This window comes from Pinus tabuliformis, chromosome X (assembly GCF_031772625.1).
Source record: "Pinus tabuliformis cultivar Carrire ecotype Pingquan chromosome X, CPIR1, whole genome shotgun sequence".
In the NCBI taxonomy this organism is placed as follows: domain Eukaryota; kingdom Viridiplantae; phylum Streptophyta; class Pinopsida; order Pinales; family Pinaceae; genus Pinus; species Pinus tabuliformis.
In genome coordinates, this window is record NC_142308.1 from 493795037 (window position 1) to 493804856 (window position 9820).

Genomic DNA, 9820 nt, shown 5'->3' on the forward strand with positions numbered 1-9820 from the left:
ATTAACTAGAAATGGAATTCCTTCCTTGTCAACTGTTCTTAGTTGGACATATCCATTCTCACAACATTTGTCCACTCGATAGGGGCCCAACCACCTTGTCATTTACTTCCCTTTGAAATCCCTGAACCTTGAATCATACAAGAGGGCCCAATCACCCTCTTGAAAATATCTCTCCCTAATTGTTGGGAATGGGTCCCCTAAGGATAGTTTTGGGGCTAAAAGCCCATGTTTTGGGTCAATTTTGTAATAAAGTAGTAAAGTCTCCACATTTTGTGGTCACAGAGCGCAAAGGTGTCAAGAGTCATAAAGGGTTATCTGCCCTTATTTTGTAAAGTGTAAAGTCAGCTGTAAAGATCTACCCATGGTCCGTGGACCATGGGATTGTATAAAAAGGAGCTATGTAAGTAAGCACTAAGTAGTGGTAAGAAGAAAAGTCTTGGAGTCTTGGTAGAGAATTCTAAAGTGTTTCGGGTCTTAGCATAGGTAGAGGCTCTGCAACTGAGTGCACAAAGGCCTAGGGTGGAAGTTCGCAGCTGAGTGCGTGGACCCCTGCAGCTGTGTGCACAGGGTGGATAGATTTTGTAATAATTTGAATATATCAATAAAGAGAAGTATTCTACAAATTTTGTTTATTTATTTCCTGTTACTACATCTGGTTATATTGCGTTTCGGGTTTAATTTACAATGTTTATGTGATGCACGAATATATGTGATTATATTGGTTAATTGAATGCAAGTAAGAATATCAGATTATGCGGCGCTAACTGTGATTGTTTACTAAGATAAGTAAAACAATTAAGATAACGTAGGAATCTATACAATACATTGTCATAGTAGTGCAAAAGTTCCTGGATCACGGGTTAAGGCTACATGAAGGTCAATCGTACACCTTCATAGAGGTACTGAAGGGTGGAACAAAGGGCTATACTGACAAAGCCTTAAGGCTTAGAGACCTGCGTGAAAGTAGGAACAGAGGGTATAAACCGACATCACGACCATATTAGGGTGCAGAAGCTTGGTTCCAGCATCCCCCCATACTTCTTCGGGTGAGACTGTGGTCTATGCTCAACGGGATGATGCTTAAAGGGCCAGTAGTGTAGGGATTTGTTCAGCTAACTAATGTTGAACCTGGGTCAGGCCCCACACAACCAACAAATGGTTTCGTTTTCGGGACCAAAATCTGCATGAGATGTGTGATGTCTATCACTAGAATCTAACTAAGAAAGAGTTCAAAGACTCGTTGGAAAGGAAGATCCATGAATTCGTGACGCAGGAGAATAGAAATCCACGATTGACAAAGGAACAGTGGCTAGACAGGTACCTATATACAGAAATCCACTAGATCTTTTTTTGTTCCTTTCCAGTTGAGTTATATGAGTGGATCGCGAAGCTAGCAGATAGCCAAGGAAGGTGTAGACTTGAAGGTCCTATTTTCTGGACCCTGGAGTTAGTACAAAGACTAGAAGCCTATGAGGATAAGATCACTTGTGTTGTTGATCATTGGCTTGATCGTTTCATAGGAGGATTTGTGACTGAATTTGCGGTCAATACCTCAGTTAGTTACAACGAAGTGGAGTGGTGCTTTTTCAAAGGTCCACGAGGTAACTACTTGAAGTCTTTGAATACCTGTATTAAGATGTTATTGTGCAAAAAATGGGTTATGCAGCTACGTTGATGTTTGGAGCTACGTGAAGTGGAAAGGCTTACAGAAATAGGAAGAAAGGGTCCTGAATATAGCCCACTGATCTCACCATCGTTGGGTGATGAAGAGGGAGTAGCACAAGCTTCTCCGTGAAGTGAAATTCATTTAATAAGATAGGGATTCTCATGACTGCCACCTCCACCCACACCACCTCCAACTTCACCACCATCACCTGCGACTTCATCCATACCACCATCACCTCCACCGCAGTTCAACATGGCAAATTCAGTGAAGTTTTGTTTGTTTAAAGGCTTGGTACATGAGGACCTTGACCAATTTTGGTTTGTTGTGAAAGCTATATGGGAAGCTGAGGGTGTCAAGAATGATCATATGAAGAAGGAAACATTGGTTACTGCTTTGTAGGATCGCATACTAACTTGGTACATCAAGTACTCTAATGATAACCCAAACACTAGAGTGGCAAACATCTAGACCACGCTGAATAGAAAGTTCAGTAGGCCTAAATCTGAGGCACAGTCTATTGTGGGGCTCAAGGGAATCATGATGAAACCAAGTGAGACACCTTGGGAATTGGATCAAAGGTTGAAGTGTAAAATCCGTGAATCTAATATGAACTTAACAAATGGACAACACCTCGAGTGGTTCGTGGCTTCGCTCCTACCACACCTAAGGGTTGCACTATCACAATAGAAGATTACGACTCAGGGAGAGGCCTTGGAGATTGCAATGAGACTCCATGAAACACTGATGCAAGATCTGAATCTGAGGGTTCAACAGATCCATCCAAAGTTGCAAAATATTTTCCTCGAAATGAAAAGTTTGAAGCAGGACAGAACAGTTTGACCAGAGGTGTGCGAAGAGGTATGGTGCCTGAAATGTAAAGGTCAGGGGCATGAGAAAGACCATTGCCTAGTCTTTGTGAACTATATTGTAGGGGGAGGACTAATGCCTTTGAGGCATGAAGTCCAAGCAGGACCAAGCACGGGGCCTGCATTGTGGTGCGCTATATGTCAGGTAGCAGGGAAACATATGACGGATAATTATCATTTGCTACAGAAGTTTTTTACAAACACTGCAACAATTGTTCCGCAACTTCTGCAGGTCGGTAGGGCATGATGATTGCAACTGTAGAAGTTATGAATTTATGATGGACAAAACACCCGCCTATAGGGTTCAGGTAGAAACACAACCCCGTGAACAGAGTGCAGAGATGGCGCAAACAGGCTTTCAGGGGTGCAGACAAGGCCGAGGTGGAGGAGGACCTGGCAAAGGTCGGGGACAACTAATCTGCTACAACTGTGGAGGACTAGGACACTATGACTTTGAATGCACTAACCTAACGCAACTGTCATGTAAATATTGTACTCAGTTTGATCATGAGATAAAAGAATTTACTACGTTGATAGCAAGGATACACAACAAAGGGGTGCTATCACCTCAACCGACTCAGAACCAGTAGATGATGAGGTCTGAGCCTCGAAAATAGGATCCAAATGTGAATATAGTGCTCCGAAGTGGAATTGCAACAAGCGATGATAAGGGAAAATAGCCTGAAGACAACGCATGACTTCACAAAGCTCCAGCGAAGGAGGCTGACTTTGATTTGGAATGCGCACGTGAAACGTTCATGGAAGAAAAGAATAGCTTTGTTGAGGCCTCTACCTAAGGGAGCAAGGATAAGCCTGACTAGGAAATGAACCCTTCTATGCTTACAACCTTTCTAGAGACCTGCATGAAGTTGTTGCGTGATAGTAAGGCTGTGAAGGGGTTACAGGAACTTATAAATAGATGCGCCAGAAACACTCCGGGTGAACCACGTGTGGTGGAGAAGATTGGTAAGCATAAAGCAAGGACATGATGAGAGATGAGACTGATTGCACAAATAGGAGAATATGAAATGGATCAGGTTATTTTGGATTTGGGGTTAGACGTGAACATGTTACCAAAGCAGACTTGGGAGTGGATTGGAAGACCCGCACTGCAGTGGTATTTGATTCAGTTAAGGATGGAAAATCAACAAAAGATCATCCCCATGGGGCGGCTACAAGGAGTGACTGTAGATGTTGAAGGCGCGAGTGCGTTGGTTGACTTTGAAGTGACAGAAATTGTGAATGACAACAACCCCTACCCTGTGCTCCTTGGCATTGATTGGTCTACTGACATGAATGGAGTAATCAACCTAAAGAAGTGAAAGATGATATTTGAAAATAAATCACTCCATGTAATAGTACCCCTAGATCCTATTGAAGGATCGCACTATACTGAACCAGTCTGCGATTATGAAATCGATGACTATTTGGACTGCATATACAAGATAATAGCGCAAGACCAAGATTGGGTGAATCTGACAACAGATGGATGAATTACATGGGATCGTGAGAGTTCCTGTACCTCATACTCTGACGAAGAATTAGAGCGCTGGCAGAATCGGCTACATGAAGTAACCACACTAAGTTGTAACATGATGACCTGGTCGCTGCGTTGTGTATTGTTAGAGGTAAGGAATCTACCCACTTATGATGGCTTGAATGATGTAGATGTGTTTTTGGATTCCTTTGAGAGGGAGGTACCAAAAAAGTAGCGCTTCCAGGCTTTGGACTGGGCACTGCACACTATGCCCGCAAGATGGTGGGGTATGCATAAGGGTAGCTTTGATGACTGGCGCAAGTGCATTTGAATGATGAGAACATGCTTTGGGAAATCGAAGGTACGAATGACAGACAAGTATGATGGGAAGGACGATCCGCACGCACACTTAGCCAAATGGGCTAAGTCTTATGGAACGAAGCCCCAACCTGAATGGATACACTTGTTCTGTCATACCTTGGATGTCATCTCGATGAACTGGTACTTGGAAACAGAGCTTCGCCATGACACAGGTGAATGGGATATTCTGCGCAAATGATTCATAATGACATTTAGCTTTGAATATAGATTTTACTGTATTGACGAAGTGCTAAAAGAAGTTAAAGCAGCAATATTTCGGATACCACAAGATCCTTTGGATCTAATTCAACTCGATTGGACTACTCAGCTGAGCCACGCGTTGGAATGTTGTAACGTGATTGTTGAAGAAGAAGATGAGGATCCACAAAAAATTAATATCCTTGAAACAGAGGGTCACCATGAGGTCGAGGGACCACATATCGAGAATCCTGATATAAGTGCGCCACTGAAAACGAAATAGGTAAATCTTGGTACAGAGGTGGAACCCAAATTCATGAAGATTGGAGATTACTGGGATGACGCGACGGTAGATAAGGCCACCGAATTGCTCCACGAATACCAGGATTTGTTCCCTACAAGTTTATGGAGCTAAAGGGGATAATAGGAGACTTGAGCATTATGAAGATCATGTTAAAGACTGACATGAAGCTGGTTAAGAAAAGACCTTACCGTCTCAATACGAAGTATAAGGAGAAGGTCCATTTAGAACTAGACAAGATGCTCGCAGTAGGCATCATTGAGTCCGTAGAAGAATCTGATTGGGTAAGACCAATGGTGGTACAGGAAAAGAAGAAAAAAGATGAAATAAGGATATGCGTAGATCTCAGGAAGTTGAATGATGCTTGTGTACATGATCATTTCCCAACTCCGTTCAATGATGAGGTATTGGATAATGTAGGTGGCTAGCAAGCGTACTCCTTAACTGATGGGTTCTCTAGGTATTGTCGGATCAAAATCGCGCTAGAGGATAGAAGCAAGATGACATTCATGACTGAATGGGGATGTTTGCGGTACATTGTCCTTTCAGATTGAAGAATGCACCTGCAATTTTTTCGCGCGTATTCATTGTTGCATTCAAAGAATTCATTCATATGTTTTTGGAGGTGTACTTTGATGACTGGACTATGTTTGGGTTGGTGAAAAGCCATGTGGAAAGTTTGCGCCTGATGCTAGATACTTGTTGAAGGTATCAGATTGTGCTCAATCTAAAGAAATGCATGTTTTATGTTCCTTTTGGGACTCTACTGGGCCATGTGGTTTGTAGATAGGGACAGATGGTAGATCCCGCAAAATATTGCAGTGATACCTAACTTGGAGGTGTCGAGGAGTGTGAAACAGTTGCGTGCAACCTTAGGAAATATAGGGTATTATAGGAAGTTTATCAAGGGCTATGCCCAGATCACCGTGCCTATGGAGAAGTTGTTGAAAAATGATGTCATGTTCTGTTGGAACGATGACTGTAAAAAAAGCTTGGATGTATTGAAAGAGAAAATGGTCACTGCGCCAATTTTAGTCTTCCCGGATTAGAAGAAGGAGTTTCATGTACATGTAGACACGTCATGCATAGCACTAGGAGTAGTATTGACATAGGCTGGTAGAGGAGAATTGGACCATCCTATAGCATTCGCAAGCAGGAGGCTATCCAAGGCTGAGAAGAACTATTCCACCACCTAACGCAAAGGGTTAGCCATGGTATATATGCTCCAGAAGTTTAGACACTATTTCTTGGGTGGACATTTTAAGATGTATACGGATCATTCCCTGTTGAAATACCTTATCAATAAGCCTGTGTTGGGGGGAAGAACCTCTCGGTGGTTGTTACTGTTCCAGGAATATGATTTTGAGGTTATTGTGAAGCCTAGATGACTGAACATGGGACCAGACCATCTATCGTGCATCGAAACAGGGGAAGAGCCAACTAATTTGGAGGAGGGATTGCCTGACGCATAGCTATTTGCAATGTGCGTTGTGGATGGTCACTTTGAAGGCATCATACACTTCCTAACGACAGGAAATGCCCCAGAAGGTTACACCGTCCAGTAGAAGAAGGAGTTAGTGGTGTGTGCGACATACGTTTTTTTCATTGTCGGGCATCTATACAAAATGGGGTCTGATGAAGTATTATGATGATATGTACCAGAGTTTGAAAGGAGCAATATCCTCGTAGATGCTCATGGGGGCACCGTGGGAGGTCACTATGTAGGGAGAGCCACCACGCGAAAGATTCTATGTGCAGGGTTGTGGTGGTCAACCCTCCATCAAGATTCAAAAGCTTACTGCAAGGTGTGTGATGTGTGTCAAAGGACTGGCAGGCCATCACGGAGAGATGAGCTACCTCTGAACCCACAGATGACGTTACAAACTTTTAAGAAATGGGCGATAGCTTTTGTGGGACCTATTCAGCGCCAAGTGAAGAAGACGTGAGTGCGGTACATTATCATCGCAACTAAGTATTTGACTCGATGGGTGGAGGCATAGCTTGTGAAGGATTGCATAAGCATGACCACTGCGAAGTTCCTATTTGAGTATGTACTGATGTGATTTGGGTGTCCAAAGATTATGATGAGTGATCGTGGCACGCACTTTTTGAACGAGACGATTAGCGCACTGATGGAGGAATTTCAGGTATATCATGAGAAGAGCATGCCTTATCTCCCACAGGCTAATGGGATGGTGGAAGCATTCAATAAGGTGATGGAGAATGTGCTAACCAAGGTTTGCAACACTCAACGAAGTGATTGGGACCTACGCATACCCGTAGTTCTATGGGCCTATCGGACAACATGAAAAAAGTTGACTGAAAAGACACCCTTTAGGCTGGTATATGGCATTGAAGCAGTGATGCCCATGAAATATATTGTGCCTAGTCTGCGCATAGCGGCACTAATGGGTATGATGGGTCACGGAGCCCTAGAAGAGAGGCTTACACCACTGGTTGAGCTTGAGGAAGAGATATTTCTAGCAAGATTTCACCAACAAGTCCAAAAGCAATGTGAAAATGCATGGCATGATCAGCACATTAAGCTGTGCACCTTTAAGGTAAATGATTTGGTTTTGTTATATGACAGCAAGTTTGATAAATTTCCAGGGAAATTCAGAATGCACTGGTTAGGGGCCTACAATATTACCGACGGTGGAGTAGTTTATTTGGTTAAATTGAATGGAGATCCCTTCCTAGGAAAGGTGAATGGAAATCGATTGAAGCCATACACCAGTTATCCAGCCAGGTGACTATATGAGGGAAGCATAGTCTCAGCGCTCCAGAGAGTTGAAAGGAGGTGTGGGACTATAAAATACACTGCCTAGGTTGGGGAGCTACGCGATTCGAGGATTATGCGAAGTGAGGAAATGTCACAGGGTTCACGATAATGCAAAGGGAGCTCTGTTACCCAGGGAGAAATCACGCAGGTCAACTGGAAAGTTACCGTTAAAGTCACTATTCATGATTTGATGGTAGAAATGTGGCCAAATGGAGTGGGCGACCGACATTTAAGACAAACTTTATGGGTCAGATCCTTGGAAATATTCTGCTAATTCGGCATTAATGAAGCGAATGTCGGGGGAACGGTCATATTTGAATTCAAAATTCCCTATAAACTACAGATGGCTAACTGGTGAAAAACACTTGGCATTTTGAGAATTGAGTTGTTGAGCTCTTAAGCGCACATGAATCGTGAATTCTTTGAAGCTCTAATAGCGAGTTAGGCATTTGAGTAATTACCATAGGTGACACAGGAGTTGTTGACTAGCGTCATGTCGGCACCCGCAGAAGCTATGGAGTCTGAAGTAGTGACAACTGAGGAGGTTGTGCCAGAAGCTATTAGGGAGGCAAAGGAAGTTTCTTCAGAGGTTTCCGAGGTATTAGTTGAAGTTCCAAAATCACCACGGACACCTAGACCGAAGCCAACCCCAACCAAGGAAAGTGCAAAGGACAAAAAGGGCAAGCATCCTACAATACCGGTGCATGCATCACCAAGAAGAAACCCACCAAAGGATAAGCCCACCACATAGGAAAAGGGCAAAGCCATCAACCTAGAGCAGAAGAGGAAGAAATTGAAGACATCCCAATGGATGATGAGGACTTGGGGATAGAAGTGGAGGAATTTGAAGTCCAGGCTGCAAGAGCAAGGTCCCAAAGGACATTGATGAGAGAAAGGTCCCCTTGTAAACCCCTCTGCTGTCGAATGAGATTGTCTTTGAAGGACAAACTTGTGGCGGGTTCCTCCATTAAAACTAGAGGATTGGGACATAGCTGAACAAGAAAAGTTCCTACACTTAGCGACAGAGCAGCTAATGTGTTTCATTATTGACAAGACCACTGGGATTATTGCATTGGAACCGCGAAAGTGGCTAAGGGGAGTAGACAAGGTAGGTCTGCTCAACCTTCTATGGGTGCTTCACTACAATCACACCCTCATTACAGTCTTGGTCATCAAGCAACTGCTATGCTTGGTGCATGATGGGTGTTTATGGTTGGAGGAGCCAATACCCATCATCAATAGATTGATCCATAGGATCACACGGTTTCCCTACACACGAGAAAATACGACCATGATCTTTAGTGGAAAAGGTGGCATGTAGGCCCTTGCGGAGGCCATGAAGGAGAAATTTAAGCTTATGAACAAACTGCGAGGCTATGCCATCTCAAGTATCAGAGACCCGATAGTCAAGGTGGCCATGCAGATTTTGGTGGGAAAGGTTATGAGGAAGTGTCATGCAGATGAAGTGCTGGTGCCAGTCATTACTCTTGCAGCCCAATGTGCTGAAGGAGTCCAGTTCAATTGGGCACACTATCTCTATGATGAGTTCCTTGCTAATTGTCCTGAGGCACAGGAGCTCAACAAGACCTTCCACTACGCATGGCTTTTGCTGTCTATTGGGTTGGTTGCATGGGAGCTGCCAGAAGACAGTCAATTCCCCTTGGTCGCATCGGACTTGCCAGAAGCAGCAAAGTACGCTTCGCTATGGATGACCAAGGATGCTTAACACATCAAAGATAGTAAGATATTCTGGATCTTGATGTAGATGAACATCCTCATGGCTATCAATCACAAACTATGGTTTTTTCCTACTATGTTTTCCAACCTGTAGGGGTATGCGAAGTTCAAGGAAAACTTTCACCATGTGTCGATCAGGGCATAGAACGACCCTGTGTAGACATGGTATGAATTGCCTTAGTTGGAAACAGACGACACCATTGATGCAGTACTTGATCAATGGTCGGTAGAGTGGTGCACTACCTCAGACTTGGCGGTGGGAGTGAGCAAGTCCACTGTACAGCACAAGAAGGAGGAGGCCAAGCTCAAGATGGCACAACTGGCCGCTAAGAGGAAGAAGGAGGCCACTAACAAGCCCCAGGCAGAGCGCGATGCTGCCCAGAAGATAGGTGGAACAGAGTGGGGCTCTGAAAAATGCACGAGGTTGCCTTCG